General features: G+C 43.9%; 1 protein-coding gene across 5 annotated transcripts in view; it reads right to left on the bottom strand.

Annotated features, from left to right (window-relative positions):
* The window catches only part of KLHL13 (kelch like family member 13), a 201670-nt gene extending 191683 nt beyond the window's left edge, over window positions 1–9987 (bottom strand). For 4 of the 5 annotated variants that reach the window (XM_053892129.1, XM_019421909.2, XM_053892131.1 and 1 more), the window contains exon 1: window positions 9699–9987. The gene's annotated coding sequence lies outside the window, so the exon portion shown is untranslated. Of the gene's footprint in view, window positions 1–9617; window positions 9636–9698 lie in introns of those variants that run through there. The other variant, XM_019421910.2, reaches the window with a different exon arrangement.
* Window positions 9988–15887: the final 5900 nt, after the last annotated feature.

The raw sequence follows: 15887 nt of genomic DNA, 5'->3' as shown, positions 1-15887 counted from the left end.
ACATAACAGATCTCATCAGTACGGTGAGCTAGGCTTCTCAAGTGCACGTGAATATACATTGTCGTAATAATCATCATGAAATATATAGTCAATATACAGTGATTTGGACAATGCCTTTCCCGATTCATTCCCTTCTGTACACCTATGGCATTCCACAACCAAGTTGGCCACCCAAGGATCAACGGTCTTGTCATATGTCTGACATGGGAAACGAAGAACATTGGAAGCGGGGGATGCGGGGACACTACCTCACGTGCTTCAACCCAAAAGGTTACGCCAGCCCTCCGACACCGGGAGCTGCTCTCAATAATCTACTTAGACTTATCCATTCATTTATCAAAACTGCCACTGAACTTGTATCATCTCTAAGGTATCATTTGATTTGTCGCTAGAGTAACTACAATAAAAGCTTAAGAAAACCATAACAACTCAAAACCTATAGGAGACATCATTCAAACAGAATTAACCCTCCTCCCAGTGGCTTAACTGTTACAAATATTTCAATATTTTCTTCTGTGACGACTTCAAATCTGGAATAGAGACAAATCAAGAAAATATATGACCTCTTTGATTATGAGCACACCAAAAGTTTTCATGTTTAAAGGACACTGTTTGTTGTATACATTTTCCTGCATCTCCCTTTCCCTTCGAAATGAAGATTAAACTTTTAAATCCTATTAAGGTAACCACTATCATATTTAAATATATATCAGGTCAATCGTATTAAAAAATTGATAGTCTCCTTGCATTCAGCGTGATGCCATCTTTGATTAAGCAATAAACCAAGCATTTACCTTAAGCCTTCTTGTCTGCCAGAAAACTAGTGTTACTTCTAACCAGTCAGTTCACTATTTAATAAGTGATGTATATTCAAAAAACATCACTCCGGCTGGGATTAAGGTAACATAAAGGAAAGACACAGTTTTCCCTTACATTTCTGGTTCATATATAAATGGCAAATGCCACAAGTTTTAACTAGTTAAGCCATTAATCTACTGAAAGAGTCAATAATAAGAATATCTACTAGGAGGGCGCCTGGGTGGCTCAGTCTGTTAAACCGTTAAACGTCCGACTCTTGGTTTCAGCTCAGGTCATGATCCCAGGGTCGTGGGATCTAGCCCTGCATGGGGCTCTGGGCTGACAACATGGAGCCTGCTTGGGATTCTCTCTCTCCCTCTCTCTCTGCCCCTCCCCTGCTCTCTCTCTCTCACACACACACAATAAACAAATAAAACAAAAAATAAGTTTTAAAAGATAAAATTAAATTAAAAAAAAAGAACATCTACTCTGTAGCTTGAATTATGCTTAGGACTTTATATGCACTAGCTCATGTAATCCTTAAAACATCAGAGGAGATGTTTACAGAGGAGGCATACATGGCTCAGAGGGATGAAGGGAGTTGCCCCAAGTCACACTGACAACAAGAGGCAGACTCAGGATTTGAACCCAAGCCTACGATTCCAGGGCCCAAGATCTCAGCCATCAATTTCTACTGCCTTCCCACTGAGATATATTAAGTAGTAGAACAGAAAACACTGTTGACATGAAGTTCTTGAGAAAAGAAGGGCCATTTCTATAAAATGGGACCAAGAAGCCAAACTCTACAACTCTATTATCCCCGTTTACTGAAAAGACTATAAAAGCACTTGACACAGAATATAACGACCATCCCTTAATCACCCCTCTATACCCATGTCCTTAGGAGCTCAGGGCAGTAACACAACAATACAACAATGGCAGCAGGCCCTGTGGGCTGTGACCGGAGCGGCGCAGCAACAATGAAAGTGGGACGGCAATAATCAAAATCAGTGGAAAGATTCGGTGTTCGACTGACTCCCACCTGACTCCCGTTCTGCTCACCGCTTTTCTCCATTTGCCTTTCTCTTCTTCATCTTTCTCATTTGGAGCAAATCAAATCATTTGCTTGGTAACAGGCATTCCTCCAATGAATTGCTCACCCCTTTTCAAAACCATCTAAAACTCGAGAAACCTTCCGTTACCTCAAAGCACGTGAACCTCGACAACTTTGCCCTACTCTTAAAACACTGCAGTAGCCAGCAATTAACAAAGCAATCTGTATCCTGCATGTGTCGTAAATGAAAGCAGCTTTAAAGTTAGCAGAGGTTAACTTCAATCAGGGACACAGGCAAGCGCTCATAGGATGGTACAAAGCTTTGACCTCATCAATCATGTTGCTTTAAGTTCATGGTCATTGTGTTCTAACAGCCTGTCTTCTGAAGATCGGTCCTTTGGCAGGTCCCTCACTATCAATCTCAGCTATTTCCCACCAATATCAGGAACTCTGTTAGGACTCAACACAGTCGAAGACTTAGACCACTATCAAACATCCAGAGTGTTCCCTTGAAAAAAGTAATGTCTATTACCGTTCCTGAAGGTCATCATGAAAATTGAAGGCTCTGAAAATGTCTGCGCACTTGACTTAAGGAACTGACTCGGCACCCTGTGGCCTCAGTGCTTTTCAAAGGGTCACCCCCGGGGTTACCACAGCTGACCCTGCACAGGCAGAGGCTTGCTTTGAAGTTGGGTTTTACCTCCAATTTTCATACGAATACTGCATTCTAAAGCACAATACACAGGAATTTGTTCAAATATCATTAAACGTTTTTAATCAGCTACCAGCGAATGTTCTCCTGAATCTTTGTGTAATGTAAAATCAATTCTTCAAGAACACACAAGCTGTTTTATTTTGTAGCTCCTGGGGCACACTATCATGTCACCGCCCTGCTCACCCAGTATACCCACTGTACTCTAGTTTGAGGAAAAGACCACTTCACAGACATTCTATTTGCTTCAACTAGTGCAATGCCTAGAATATAACAGGTACTTAAAACATATCTGTCGGATGAATTGGCAGAATGGTTTGAAGAATAGTTTTCAAATGCGAGAACATTCTCGAAAAATCTTTGGAGGCATAGAATTACTCCCAAGCCCACAAAGGCAAAAGGTCAAGCACAATATATCAATTATGATTTACAAATGTTGGTAAGAAAGAACAATAAAAATTACATTTTGCTGGGGCGCCTGGGTGGCTCAGTCGGTTGGGCGGCCGACTTCGGCTCAGGTCATGATCTCGCGGTCCGTGAGTTCGAGCCCCGCGTCGGGCTCTGTGCTGACAGCTCAGAGCCTGGAGCCTGTTTCGGATTCTGTGTCTCCCTCTCTCTGCCCCTCCCCTGTTCATGCTCTGTCTCTCTCTGTCTCAAAAATAAATAAACGTTAAAAAAATTTAAAAAAAAAAATTACATTTTGCTTAATTTAGTTAGAAAGGAAAGGTTGCCGGGATGTCATATAGGGATAACATTTCAGGGGGCAGAGAGTAGTTAAGGTATTAAAAACCAATTCCATATACTGGACACTAAGATGAGTTTTCAATGGTCTGTTGTGTTTTCCTTTGTACATCTTCAGTATTAATGGTTTCAAACTTACAGAGAAAAAGAAAGAATTGTAAGGCACAACTCTGTTTCCATGTAACCACGCGTGGTGCGGGAACTACTAAAAGCCAGGAACCATGCCTCATTTGTTCTGTACCTTTCTCCTGCTGTTAATACTGATTTCCATACACATGAGGAGTTCAATAAATATTTAGCAACTGCAACGTTAGGAGTGTCGAATCATGTTAAATAAGTTCTTAACTCAATCCTTCCCCCCCCCCCCACCCCCGCAAAGAGACTCGCCCTAAAGAAGCATGCTTTGGTTTAAATAACAAAAGAAAAACAAAAAAATAAATACTCCTAATGGTACTAGATGAGAGAGTATTGAAAGACCTGGTTCTTGGCTCATTTCAATCACATGACCCATATCTGCTTTCCTATGATAAAATGAGGATTGTACAGCCAGCCCTCTACTCATAGCTGCTGCCTGAATAAATCAGCATGTATTTACATGCTAACCGTATGAGAAAGGTATTGGGAAGGAGACAATTGTATATTTACCTCTCTAATCTCCACCACCAACAGCAACAACTTCTTATGTGCAACGAGCTGATTTAAGCACTTTACTCTAAGGTATACAATCCCTTATCTGAAACCCTTGGTGCCAGATGTGTTTACAAATTCAGAAACACCCAGGCTTTTGGAGTGGCAGTAACCTGCACATACCATAGGACGTAATACCCCAGTAGGGTCTGAGGCACCACCCCGTAAACACACGGCTAATTCTGCAGCAAAGCCAAATAAAGATTAACGTTAAGTAGAACACAGACTATAAACACCCTCGTATCAGTCCAAGTCAGACTTTGCCACCACCTGAGTGAGCGTGGCACTCACCGAACCAAACTTTTTGTCAGTTTTCAGAGTTTTTGAAATGTAACTGTTGCAAGCAACAAGTTGTAGACTTGGGTATAAGTCATTTAATCCTTGCAAGCACCCTGCGAGGTACGTTTTGTTACCCTTATCTTACAGATGAGAAATACAAGAGTAACCGACCCGGCCAGTGTCCCACAGCTAGTGAAGTCTCCCAGCCCAAACTGGAACATAAGACAGTCCTGCCCCAGGGCTTGTGCTCGCAACAACTGTACTCCGGGACCTCTCAGAAACTGCTTGAGGGTGCTTGACAGACGTGGGAAAAGTAAAACAGTATTAAACGATTTAAGTATCCAAAACACTAACCGGAGACACATCACCAAGCACCATCGATTTGCTATTCCACGACTATTTCTAGAGGGCGTACCATATGCCAGGTGTTCAGGATACAATGATGAGCAAAGCAGGCCAGGTCTAGCTCACCTTCATGAAGTCGGAGACTCGTGGGGAGACAGCCAGGCATCCAATAAACACAATTATGTCACCCAAGGCAAGTGTGTGATTACCATTCACGTCCAGAGTTGGAGATCGGGTCAGTGGGTTTGGTGTAAAATAGGACACGGGATTTGAACTGTTTCTTGATGCGTGTGGGGATTTGCAATGACAGGGAAGAAAGGAGACGGTTTCTCCAATAGACGGTGGCATGGCAACCATCCAACAAGCGGTCACTGTGTACCTACTCTATGCCAAGAGTAAAGCTAAGCAGAAAAGTTCCAAACTGGAGAAAAATCACTTGAAACCCACAGAGGATTTGTGTACGAGAATAATAAGGACACGTAGGGCAGCAGGCCTGGGTCAGACCGTCCAGAGTCCTTGAGTGCGAAGCTAAGGAATAGGAAGTAGACTCTGCGGGAGTTGTTGAAGATTATTTTGCAGGTTACTGCCCCATAGTATTAAGATCTACCCCTATGGACTGTCGATGACCATCTGAATTCTGATTTGGGGCCAACCAGACCTCAAAGCTGGATTGCTTTTGAGCAAGAGCTCAGGGCACAAAATAAATACCAAATCTAAACTAATTTTTTTTTTTTTTTTTTTGAGAGAGAGAGAGAAAGGATGCGAGTGTACAGAGCAGGGGCGGAGCAGAGATAGAAGGAGAGAATCTTAATCCACGCTCAGCGTGGAACCCGACGTGGGGGCTTGATCTCACGACAGTGAGATCCTGACCTGAGCTGAAATGAAGAGTTGGACGCCTAACCAACTGAGCCACCCAGGCACCCCATAAATCTAAATGAATTTAAGCATGAATAGAATAACCCTAATCTCTTAAAGAATGGTGATTTAAAAACTCTGGAGAGGGGCACCTGGCTGGCTCAGTCAGAAGAGCAGGCGACTCTTGATCTCGGGGTTGTGAATTGGAGCCCCATGTTGGGTGTAGAGATTACTTAAATAAATAAATAAAAACTTTTTTAAAAAATCTTAAAAAAAAAAAAAGAAAGAAAACTCTGGAGAAGGCAACAAGTAAAGGAAAATGGCAAACTCCTCTAAAAATCTCAAATGCCATTTCTAAAACCTAAGTATTGTTTCCCGTTCAAATGAAACTTCCAACCTTCCAAAGGAAACATATTTCTATGAGAAAATAAAACCTCGTTCTTTGGAAAACAAATTCTTGGGTTGAACAATGATCTGATTTTTAATAAAGCGGGTGAGAGCTTACCTCCGGGCACAGGTGACAATATGACAGTGGAAAGTAAACTGCTTTTCAACACATTCACCTCCCGGTCCCCTATCCCCTTATCTAAACAGAGTGGAAGAACTGAATTTATATGTATGCTGTATTTATGCAGCATACATATCAAACAAAGCTTTTCGTTCTCAGGTCTTAATGGCAACACCTGAGTAGCTAGACAGCCTCTGCAAAACACATTTTTATTTATTCCCACTGAGTAATTTTTTTCCCAATGACCTCCCACAGAAAAGTAGTTAATAAACACTCTTCAATGGCTTCCCCTTCTTCTGAGCATCAAACCCAAATTCTATCTCAGAATTTCCAGGCCTGGTATTATGATCTGACTCCCTTTAGCCTCTGGAACACCTTTAACAACTCCTCCCACCCCATCTCATTGGGTCCAGCCATCCTGGCTTGCTTTCTGCTCCTCAAACACCCTGAAATCTATTTTCCTGCCTCAAGGCCTTGGCTTACTCTGGTCTCTGCTCTTCACAAGGTAGGTTTATTCCCTCTTCTCTGAGGTCTCTGTTCAAAGGTCACCTTTGCTGCTAAGAGACCTGTCCTGACCACGCTTGCCAAATAAGCCCTTCCCAATTCTCCGTGTCACATTTTGTTACTTATTTCCTTCATTGTTCTTCCTACAATCTGTAAGGATCTTCTTCATTTGTTTACTCGTTTATTGTCTATATCCTTGGGTGGACTATAGCTTCTGTGAGACTGCACAAGGGCAAGGATCATGCCTTGTAATAATACAGGCCCTCGGGGCACCTGGGTGGCTCAGTTGGTTAAGTATCTGACTTCATTCAGCTCAGGTCATGATCTCACGGTCCATGGGTTCGAGCCCCACGTCGGGCTCTGTGCTGACAGCTCAGAGCCTGGAGCTTGCTTCGGATTCTGTGTCTCCCTGTCTCTCTGCCCCTCTCCCTGCTTGTGCTCTACCTCTGTCTCTGTCTCTCTCTCAAAAATAAATAAATACACATTTAAAAAATAATAGTAACACAGGGCCTCATGCCCAGTAGAGGGTCTCGGCATATGGAAGGTGTTCAACAAATACTGTAAAATAAATTACTAAATGAATGAACAATATATTTAAAATCTGATTGATATGAATGCCAGTAACTTGGAAAAAAAAGCCTCCCCCCCCCCCCATTTTGAGATGTTTTCTTTAGGGCTGTTCATTTTTCCATAATCTTTCTAAATTTTCTGAAATCTGATGATGCCTGGCAAATTGTTGAGTTATCTCACAGCAGCAAAAATAGATCCGTTCCAAGCAACGGATTTAAGAAAAAATACTTTGACGAGGTTACAGTAGTTTATTAAACATCAAAATCAAACAATTTGAAAATTGGTTAGTCTCATTTCACTACTGCAAGTCAAATTACATGAGAAGTAATGTAAAATGTAAAGAAAATGAAAAAGGCGGCAATTCCACAGCAAACTACAGTTATGTTTAGTAACATCAGGAACATCCAGTCTGAGAAGCTGTGAGTATACCAGGTGGGTTTATCAAATACATAGTGAAAAGATTTACAGCAAAATGTTTAAGACGAACTCATATCCAACTTTCTTTTTTTTTCTGGCAAACATAAGTAGTTCAGGTGGGTGGCAATCTTAGCTTAGATTTAGTATTAATAATCACAAAAGGAAAAAAATAACATAATGATACAAACTATTTTCCTTGAAACAGTTTGCAAGTTAGTATGTCTTTCCAGAATGGGTTGCCAAGAAAATTACAGATTTAGGCGATTGGCCCAATTAATATAAATCCTCTTTCCCTACCACATCCCATTTTCTTAAATAAAAGTCAGGAACTTACCAAATGAGAGAAACTACAAATCATCTGCAATCCATCTAGCTAAACTGATAATCAATGGCCTTTACTATTCTTCTAGAAACTGCTTTTGTCAGAACATCAAGTTCAAACTCTGTATAGTCACACCACGCTTTTCAAAGTGTGCTTCTAAATGTGCAGATTTTAAAAGTGGGGGGAAACTGAGGCTCTTATTTATCTATTTTCTAAATACATCATTTGATGTTGCAGCAGAAACTACATTCATGGTCTCACTGGCAAAACGAGTGCTCCCAGGGCAGTGAAATGTAGCCCTTACCTTCTTTAGCAACTGTTTCTTCTGAGATCCCCACCCGTTAATGCAGGTTATGTTATGTCCAGGGCCATGCCTGATCACACATCCAGCAAACAATTCTAGATTCTAAGTATAAGGGTATTTATAACAACTTGCAATCGAAGGAGGTAACCTTTGTAAACGTAAAATGATGTCATAACTGCTAGGCTGATTATTTCACTTTTCTGTTCTCAAATGTGAGCACTAGATATAGCCCATTTCCAAAACACAGCCGCAAACGTCAGCATGTGCTAATTCACTGTATCTGCCTCCACTCTCAGCTTCTCCATTCAATTTTCTTCGCACACTAATTCCAGCCTGCAAGTGAGTAAAAGCCTCAGTATGGGAGCTGCTGGGGCAACTGCATGGGGGGGAAGGCGACATCGCAGAGAAAATACGTGGTACTGTGTGAAATCAACTTAAGTGAACTAATCTCCAGCCCACAGAAAAGGAGTCTCTTTTTTAACCACCTGGTTTGTAAACGCTGCTTCTTGATGGCTTATACAAATAGGAGATGTGCAGTAAGGAACTCTGACTTCTTTAAAAAAAAAAAAAAAAATTAAAAGCAGGTGCCCCTCCCAACAGAGGCCGTTTTAAACCCCAGATTCCCTCAGTTCCCATCCAATGTGCTTAGTAAACAGCCTACACTAACTTGAAGGACTACCCCAAACCACCAGAATCCTCCCTGAGTACAATAAAAGATGAACATCCCAGTTTGCAGATGAAGAAATGGAAGCAGGCGTCAAACGTCCCACCCACTCTCTCTCTCCTCTTTCTCAGGCCTGCTCAGCAGTGGAGGAAGAATCAGATTTAGGGCCATGTGCTAGGATCGCACACAAACATACACACGGACATACATAACATACATTTCAAGTGGCTGTGGTTCTTGGAGTAAGTTATTGAAACCTAGAAAGAAACTTTTGAGTTCCTTAGCTAATATATACTAGAGGATCATTCCCATCAATTTCGGTTAGCCGTAGGCTAGACCGTAAGCTTCCAAGAAAACCATTAGTCAACTGTGATTAAACCAAAGAAGCCAAGACATCCAGAGATGAAGACGTTCGGAGCGGAGTTAAAAGCTTCGAGGAAGCCGAGTGTGCTCCTGACTCGGGAGCCGGCAGCGAAGCCTCCCAAGTTAGAAGATTCTGAGGGAGGGATGGGTTGCGAGGCAGAAACCAGAAACTGTTAGAGGGCAAGAGACAGTGGGGCCGAGGCGAGCAGAGGGACCCCAGACCGTCAGGGCAGCGACAGGGAAGCCCGAACGAGAAGATCTTGGAGGGATAACAAAGAAGCAAAGGAAAACTGGGTTCGGGGGGGGGGGGGGGGGGGAGTCCTGAAAGAAGCCAGGCGTCTGGCGGAGCCAGCGAGTCCGGGAGGTAGGGATGAGAAGGTGCAGGGATGAGCGCGCACCCGCACGCGAGAGAAAAAGAAGGGGGTTGGGGGGCGTGCAAAGAGCCCAGCTGGTCCCCTGTCCCTGCGCCCCTGGTGCAGATCGCAACTCCTTACCCCGCACCGCCTCGCCGCGCCGGGTCCCGGAGGCGGGGAGGTGGCTGATGGAGCCCCTGCGACTTCAGGACCCTGCCTCACCTTGTTTGCCGCGTCCCCGCGTCCCGCCGCCCGTCAGCCCGCTGCTGCGCTCGGAGGGCCAGAGAGCGAGTCGCGCGGCGCAGCCGGGGCTCCGTCCGGCTGCGAGACACCAGCCCCCGCACCTCCGCACCCCCTGCTCGCCCCGGTCACTTCGCCGTCGCGCAGGAGGAGAGCGCGGACCCTAACCCGAACGCCGCTCCACTTATTTTCGAAAGTCCCCGTTCCAGGCTTCCCCGGAATGGGAGCTGAGCTGCTGCGGCCGCAGCGGCAGAGCCTCCGCCTGACCTCACCGGGGGGTGGGGGGGGGGGGGGAAGAGAGAGGGGGCGGGAGCCCGGTTAAGGAGGGGAGGGGGGCGGGGGGAGGGAGCGCGCGGGCGGGGGAAACATGGCGGCGGGGGTGGCCCCGGCGGCGCCTGCGCGGGAGGCGGGGGGGAGCTGGGGCTAGGACCGTGTGTAGGGTCCGAGCAGAACTCCTCCCCCACCGCCAGCGCGCGGCGAGGGTGGGCCCGGGCCGGGGCGGGGGGTGGGGGCGGGGACCGCCAAGTGGCCCTCGCGCTTCCGAAACCGGGACGCCCGAGTTTGAGCACACATGGCCTCTAGTGCCCGGGAGGCAGGAGAGGTGAAAACTGTCAAGTACCCGGGGCCGGCAGCGCGCGCGCCCCGGGTTGGCCACTCGAGCAGGAGGCCAGCCGTAGTCTCGGCCCGTCACAGTCACCGAGGGCCCGGGAGCCGGGGTGTGCCCTGGCAGCGGTGCCGCCTGCACCTCGGCGGGGCGCGCACCTCCAAACAAGCCTTCTGGTGCGATGAGCGCTCCCTCGCTTCCCCACCCCCCGCACGGGAGTACAGACTATGAAGAAACAGGAAGAATAACAACAAATACGGCAGTTTAACATTTTGCTGAGCGTTTACTACGAACCACGCGCTGAACTATTACCAATTCGCTTAACTCTCACCGCTGCTCCGCGAGGTGCACATGATCGTTATCTCCATTTTGCAAGTGAGAAAACTGAGGCGTAAAGGTCAAACGAGTTGCGAAGGTTACGCAATGAGCAAGGGACAGAGCGGGACCCGGGATCCCGAGCAGTGTGATGCCAGCGCCCAAGCCCTCCGCCACCAGGCTCCCAACAAAAACCCCAGTCAAGCCTGTTTTTCCCCTTGCAGGTCTATTCATTGCTTGCCTTCCAGAAGGTTACAGCCTGAGGCCACCTTCTTACGCCTCTCCCTTTGCCTTGTCTCCTTGTAATTCCAGGCTCCTCCTCCGAAAAATAATGGGAGCTTGCTGTTAACAGACAGTTTACTCACTGTTTTGTTTTGTTTTCTTTTCCTAAGGAAGTGACGGGGGCATTGTGGGGACTAGCTCTTTATATTTCCTAATATTTCTCACTTTGCCTACCGGTAAACGGAGCAGGTATCTGAGATCTCAACATTGCTGACTTGGTGTTTCAAATTCCATACACTGAAATTCTAGCAGCGGATTGTAGGTAACTTCGAAAATAATCAGCTCCTGGAAAACTTTCTAGAACTAAAGATATGACCACATCATCAGGCTTTATCAAACTGGTGAAGAGACTCCAAATGCACATGGAATTTGCACTGCTATCTTTTATCCGTCAGTATTTTCCACGCAATTCATATTTGTTAACTGGAATGCATTCATCGGCTTCTCCACCATGCTTATTCATTATCGTATATGTATATTACACACAAAACGCCTATTATGTGGAAAGCACCTGTTAGAGAAGGTTACAGTCTCACTGAGGAGATATGTTTAAAGCAATTCATTTTGGCATATATTAAAAACCTGGCACGTAGGTTAAAAATAACTAAAAACTACACATCCAAGTCATTGCGTCATCCCTGCCATAAAAAAAGGTCCAAGTGGGGTTGTTTAACAGTAAGTTCTCAAACAGAAAAGACAGGAAAATGGATCATCAGGTGTGGCCTCCTCGGCCCTTATTCACGGGATGAGAAAACCCTTCGTGATGCATATCAAGGATAGAATGAATTATAGAATCTGAATTTGAACGATCGGATAGGAATAAGATATTATAATTACACTTACTCTGTAGGATTTATTTGCTGTTTGGGTTAGGATATTTTGAGTAGCTAATCCACTGGACAGAGCACTCTAACTTGTGGTTATAAGACACTAATGTGCTATGTGACATTGTTAGCCCCATCAACTCTCTGAGTCTGTTTTCCTGAATTTACAAAAAAAAAAAAATTTAATGCTTATTGATTTTTGAGACAGAAAGAGACAGAGCACAACGGGGTGAGGGCAGAGAGAGAAGGAGACACAGAATCTGAAGCAGGCTCCAGGCTCTGAGCTGTCAGCACAGAGCCTGACACGGGGCTCAAATCCATGAACCAGTGAATCACGAGATCATGACCTGAGCCAAAGTTGGACGCTTAACCAACTGAGCCACCCAGGTGCCCTGTGTTTTCCTGAATTTAGGGTGGGGATAATAAAGATATTGACCAGACTTGCTGACTGCATTTTTCTGGATTTCAGATAAAATAAGGCATGTGAAAGTACCTTGTAAACATGTAAAAAAATATGTGTGTGTGTGTGTGTGTGTGTGTGGCGAATGTCAATGTAAAATATCAGACTAGTCACTACAAGCTAGAGATGTAATTATGAAGGATTTAACATGTTAACCTGTACCCAAAAATGTTAAGAACTAAGAAAAGCATTTGAAATGCAACTGTATGGTAAAAAATCTGAAGAATGGGGAGATACAACAGGGATTCGGGAAATAAGAAAACAATCAAAAGAAAATACTGGTGAAAAGAATACAGAAAAGGCTAATGGCTGTTATGGGCTGAATTGTGTCTCCCTCTTCAAATTCATATGTTTGATCGTAACCCCCAATACTTCAGAATGCAGTTTCATTTGGAGATGAATTCTTTAAAGAGGTAATTAAATGGAAATGGGGTGTTTAGGGTGGGCCTTAATCCAACGCGACTGTTGTCCTCATGAAGAGGAGATCAGGACACACATACACACGCACACAGAGGAAGGACCATGTGAGGATACAGTGAGACGTTAACAAGCCAAGGAAAGAGGCCACCGAAGAGACCAAACTTTGATCTTCAACATGTAGCCTCTATGAGAACTGTGAGAAGAGAAATTTCTCTTGCTTATTGTTGTTTAAGCCATACAGTCTGTGGTGCAGCTCTACCCAACTAATATCAGGGCAAACATTTTAAATGCTGGCTGGAGTATCCCCTGTACGAGTCGTTGTTAACTGCCACAAACCTGGTGGCCAGCCTAAAAGCACACACAGTTGTTGCCGCTTCCATGGGTCAGGGGTCCAGGCAGGGCCGAGCTGGGTGCACTGCTCAGGGTCTCACAAGGCTTTACAAGCAAGGTGTCAGCCTGCCTGCATTCACACATGGAGCTCAGAGTCCTGCTTCCAAGCTCATTCACACTGTTGTCTGAATTCAGTTCCTCATGGTTGTAGGATTGAGACTCTCAGCACTTACAGGCTCCGGAGACTGCCCCTCTCCATAGGCAGTTTCTAACATAGGCAGTTGCTTTGTCAAGGTCGGCAGGAGAGCTCTCACGTCCAGAAGGGACGTTAATTCCACCTTCAAAATCTCTTCACCTCTGTCATATAATGTAACCTAATCGTCAGAGTGATCTCACAGCATACTACACTGAAGGGGAGGGGAACATATGGGGCATCTACACCAGACACCTAGAATCTTGGAGGTCATCTTAGAATTCTGCCTACCACACCCTCCAAAGTTTTGATGGCACCAGTTTAATTATATACTTACAAAAATTCACCAAGACAGAGGCCACACAGGCAGATGTGGACACACACGCGCACACACACACACCCCAAAGAGCACAAAGCCATGGCTGATGCCTAGTCCCACAAGACACATTTGTGAACCTGCTGTGTGCCTAACAGAGGTTAAACCCAAGAATTACAATTATGTTAACTTTGATTAAAGGACAGACAGAGGGGCGCCTGGGTGGCTCAGTCAGTTAAACGTGTGTGTGTGTGTGTGTGTGTATACACGTATGTATATTATATATACACATATATTATATAATATTTATATATTATATTTATATATTAATATATTATATAAATATATATTTATATAATAATATTATACATTATATAAATATATATTTATATGATATATAAATATTAATATATAAATATATAAATAAATACATTTATAAATATTAATATAAATATTAATATAATATATAGTATATATTATTAATATAATATATAGTATATATTATATATAAAACATATATAATAATATATACTATATATTATATATAAAATATATATATAAATATATATAATAATATATATATTATATATAAAATATATATATAAAATATATATAATAATATATATATTATATATAAAATATATATATAATATATATTATATGTATAATATAATATATGTTTCATTGTAATATACATATGTGTATATATATAATATATCCCAATATATTATATATATTATATAGTGTGATGGAGGTAGGGTTATGTGTTGGAACACACAAAGAAAGAAATACACACTTGGTGAGTGAAGAGAAACCAACATGCTCCCACCCCCTTAGTCAGATAATGAACTCTAGAATAAGTGAGCTCTTAACTGGGCTTCAAGGAGAGGCCAAGCTCGAGCTGGAAGAGTCAGAGGGAGGAAAGGATCTAAAGTATCTGTACAGGTTTTCTAACATCAAAGGTGACCCTAGCCATAAGCTACTCTAACTCTGTGTGGGGGCCTTTGAGAAGATTCTAAGCCTGCCCTCTTCTGTCAAAACTTTGCAGAGCTGACTTCTCAGCACAGGTCCTATGCATTTAATACTCACAGGAGCTCGAATTTGGAGGGTTAGGAATCAAAACTTTCCTGGGGACTCTGTAAGCATAGGATTCTACAAATGAAGCTATCGGATGAGTTCCTCTCTTAACCTAGATGCTCCAGCCGACTCTACAGAGAACTGCACCTACGGAGACCCCCACATGCACAAAGGGTCCTCAGTTTCTATGTCTCAACTGACTTCTTACTCTGTCTTCAAACAATACACGAGTCTCCCTTTTAACTTGCCCATTCGTCACCCTGTGGCTGCAATCCCTCTCTCCTTCCTCCTTCCATTCATACCAAAAGACAATCATGGGTACACGCCCGCAGTGGGAAAGAGCTTGGTGCATTTGCCGAATGAAAGAAGGCCAGTGAGTACCGAGGGCGCGGAGGAGAACGTGGTGAAGTCGGAGATGCTGGCAAAGGCTAGATCCTGTAGGGCCTTGCAGGCCACAGTGAAGAGTTTGGAACTGACTTCAAGTGCAAACAATACCATTGACGGGCTTTAAGCATGAGAGCGATAAGAGGCAATGTATGTTTTAGAATCACCATGGCTTCTCTGAGTTGGCCGTGGGCAAAAGCCAAGCAGAGAGACGGGCGAGAAGGCTGAAGCAGGCAGACAAGCAATGACGCGGCTTAGGATAGGGTGGTGGCAATAGAGGCAGACAAAAGGCACGTGGATTAAAGGTCTACTAAAGAGGATGACCCAGCAACTAGGAAGACCCATTCAACTAGATGAAAGACGATGTCATTTAATAAGTTGGGGAAGATTGGAGCAAGGTTTGGGGGGAAGGGTGTTGCATAAAAAGTTCCTTTTTAGGGGCACCTGGGTGGCTCAGCCGGTTAAGCATCCACTCTTGATTTGGGCTCCGGTCATGATCTCCTGGCCGTGAGATTGAGCCCCGCGCTGGGCTCTGCACTGGCCATGTGGAGCCTGCTTGGAATTTCCTCTCTCCCTCTCTCTCTCTGTCCCTCCCCCATGCTCTCTCTCAAAATAAATAAATAAACTTAAAAAAAGAAAAAGTTCCTTTTTAGACATGTTACATTCGTAAAATCTTCAAGGGGAGAAAACAAGCAGGCTTCTACAAGAAGTAGGGTAGAACTGTTATCTGTCTCTCCACCGACATGCTACAACATGATATATATAACAACCTGGGTGAATCTCAAAATAACAATCCTAAGTGAAAGATGCCACACAAAAAGAGGTACGTGATTCCATTTATATAACATTCTAGAAAATCAAAATGAATTTATAGTGACCCAAAGCAGATCAGTGATTGCCTGGGGCTGAGAATAGGGAGTGAGGGGAAGTAAGAATGACAAAGAAGTACAAGGAAACTTTTAACGG

The sequence above is a fragment of the Panthera pardus genome, unplaced genomic scaffold (genome assembly GCF_024362965.1).
Source record: "Panthera pardus isolate Hobbes unplaced genomic scaffold, ASM2436296v1 HiC_scaffold_27, whole genome shotgun sequence".
Lineage (NCBI taxonomy): Eukaryota > Metazoa > Chordata > Mammalia > Carnivora > Felidae > Panthera > Panthera pardus.
This window is presented reverse-complemented; position numbering and strand designations above follow the sequence as displayed.